Genomic DNA, 3,139 nt, shown 5'->3' with positions numbered 1-3,139 from the left:
CCATGAACAATGATGTCTAACAACCAATATAGCCAATCTCACCAACAATGATCTCATTTCATATGATCAACTTAAAACATAACTTGTTTAACGGCCTACAAATTAATCAACATCAAACTCAACAACCAGAATTATGTCCTATGGGCTTGAATGATTCAAGTCCTATAGCTGGAAAATCGAAAGCCCCATTGAATCATTTATCCAGAAAACCACTAGACCTAAAACAAGTGCTCGCTAGCAACTTGCCCGATTTCCCTGCATCAAAATTAATGTGGAATGTTCTCGTGGTCACATACAACAATGGTAGTGTAGAGTTGCAAACTTTAATTCTTCATGTAAAAGTGAACAAAATCATACAGAACGTCGTACCTCTTGAGGACTTCTGGATTGTGATGCAAGGGATTGGGGCTAGATTGAACGAAGAGAAGAAACAAACTCTAAACTTGTAGGATCAATTCGACAAACAACAAAATTTTGACATGACAAAAATTGTTCCAATTCTTTAATGCTTTGGACCGTAAATATGACCTCCTAAGACCAGAAATACTATCATGGGATCTCCTACCCTTAGCGGATGGAACTTACACCGTCATTCAAAAAGACCACTCACCAAGACATACTAGGAGTAGTATATTAGGAGTAGCTAGTCTTAGGCGATATGCCATCACAAGTAGGCGTGGCGGCCGGCTTGGTGATCACCGGCCACGATATCGACAATAGCTTTGATCTTTGATCTTGTTTTGCCACCTTTTATTATGAGCATTAGACGATTGATACACAACAACCATTATTTTCATGTTCAACAAATTCTGATTTTCGTTAAATGACGTTGGTGCTCTATCTGTTACAATCGTTTTGTTTGTGGATCCTTAATTAAACAAATATATCGAACTTGCTAAAACCCTCATGTTACAATCGTTTTGTGTGTGGATCCGTATTGTTTCTTCCAGCATTCAGCCTCTTCAGAATATGGTTTTAGTTGTGAGTAGAAACTTGTATTACATTTTGACCAGGCTTGTTTTGTCATTAGTCTCTTATTTCAGTTTTTACCTTGTTTAAATTTAACAGAATTATATTGGGGAACTTGTTGGTCCAGAAGAGAAGCTTCCTTGGGCTCAATTTCATATCCGGAAAGGTTTAGTGGGTAAGGATAAAAGTTTCTAATTTTGTATCCATATGGAATAATTTGTAGTTAAATTATTTCAAAGTGTAACATTATTAAGGTTTTGTTAACTATGTTTTTTAATTATGTGATCACTTTTGGTAGCTCTTGAGAAGCTATTAGTGAGCTATGCGGGAAAATATGCTACCGGTGATGAAATTTATCTGGTATGTTGTGACATTCGTCAATTTCAGGTTAACTCCGTTAACTCAACTCCGTTAATTCAAACTTAAAGATCATTTAATCTATAACGCACACCTCACTACATTTAAACTAGGGTTTAAATGACGCTTGACAACTACTACATGTGTAGTCTTTCGGGAATTGCACCGAAACGCAAACGAGTTGACGCAAACAATTGGTGAATAAACGAAAAACGTCAAAACAATAATTATGTGATAATTATGTGTTAGACTTATGTGTTATGTAATAACATTGTATAAACGTTAACTCAATATGCTAGAACTAGTTATTTAGGCTAGAAAAGTAACATTTGGAAGTTGAGGGACTAAAGTGTAACATGTTATTATAAATAATAACATAAACCTAAAACCCTAACACTCTTTCTCTCCTCCCAAAACCGATCGGCCCTCCCTCTCATCCCTTTGGCAGCCGTCGACCTTCATACACACACATACAATCAAGATCGTTCAAGTTTATTGGAGATTAAGGTGCTAGGAAGGTATAAACATCTATCCTATACATCCTCTATGCTTAATCTTGATTTTGAATGGGTTAATTATAAACCCTAGGTCCGATTTTTCATATGTATATGTGTTCATAGGTTTTATTTTGATTTGATGATGTATTGATGATGATTTGATGACTAGAATTGATATTGTTACATGTTAATTGTTGTATCTTTGATTTTGAGATCAAATAAAACCCTAACCATGTATGAATGGTGTAATTTATATGCATGGATAGTGGTTATGGGGTCTAGAATGTTATATGAATGAATTGTGGTCTATAGATGGTTAATATGTTGAGTTTTGTTGCAAACAGTTTCTGGACAGATTGTGTTGTTGATGTTCAATTGACTGTATCGGAGTGTAAATGTGAAAATTGGTTGAGATTATTGATACTACAGTAAACTAGGTTGAGTCTAGTTTCTAAAGAATATAAATTTGCAATTTTTGGACGTGTAAAAGTTAACCTTTATGATTTTACAAAAACGTTGTGCAAAGCTGAGTTGTTAGACCTGCTGTTAGGTTGTTTTGTAAATATTATATCTCATGAACTACGAGACCAATTGGGTTGGTTCCACTTCTAGAAGTTGACTTGTTGAGTTAGGAACCTAACCCAAGTGGTCTTGCATTTGTTGGATTTTTAGTTTAACGGGAATTTCAAATAAAATTCTGTTGCGCATGAATTTGACTGTTATGAGTTTGCTGTAATGTTTTGATCATTATGAGAAATCTATGTGGAATAAAAATAAAATAAAATATGTTCTGGAAACCTAACACATGCATGCTTTTGTGATAATTTTTGGTAAATTAATTGAGATGCTATGATCGGTGGAATAGTACAATCTTTCAAGTAGAATTTCTGTCTCGGTGAAACTAGCTGCTGAATTTTGTGAAAATGCATGAAACATGATAATTGCTAGTTAATTGTTATGTTTTGACCAAATTGCCCCTGCGGGGAATACTTGCTATATAATTGTGGTGTTTTGACCAAATTGCCCCTGCGGGGAATAGTTGCTAGTGATGTACATTATTAATACATGACACGTAAATAATTGTTCACACATGTATCGTATCACAAATGTACTTGTTAAGTCACACACGATTCACAAACAAACACGAAACGTATCTTGTGCTTAGGAATTATGTGCCGGGTCTAGAGACTCGATATTAGTTCCGATACTTAGAAAATCTCCTTGTTGTTTTAGAACGCTAGAGAGAGTTTTCTGTGACGCGCATCACTTGGTGATTTATTTTGGGAATTCTTCGCAAACAGTGAGTTCACTTACCC

The 3,139-nt window shown here is 35.1% G+C and overlaps 1 long non-coding RNA gene across 1 annotated transcript; it reads left to right on the top strand.

The window, feature by feature from the left end:
* The first annotated feature begins 934 nt into the window (after window positions 1–934).
* LOC143597781 (uncharacterized) lies at window positions 935–1,329 on the top strand. The gene is made up of 3 exons (XR_013146989.1): window positions 935–981; window positions 1,069–1,144; window positions 1,268–1,329. It is a non-coding gene; the product is annotated as an uncharacterized LOC143597781 (long non-coding RNA).
* Window positions 1,330–3,139: the final 1,810 nt, after the last annotated feature.

The sequence above is a fragment of the Bidens hawaiensis genome, unplaced genomic scaffold (genome assembly GCF_021521415.1).
Source record: "Bidens hawaiensis isolate Kalapana, Puna unplaced genomic scaffold, B.hawaiensis_p1.1 tig00049037_1, whole genome shotgun sequence".
Lineage (NCBI taxonomy): Eukaryota > Viridiplantae > Streptophyta > Magnoliopsida > Asterales > Asteraceae > Bidens > Bidens hawaiensis.
This window is presented reverse-complemented; position numbering and strand designations above follow the sequence as displayed.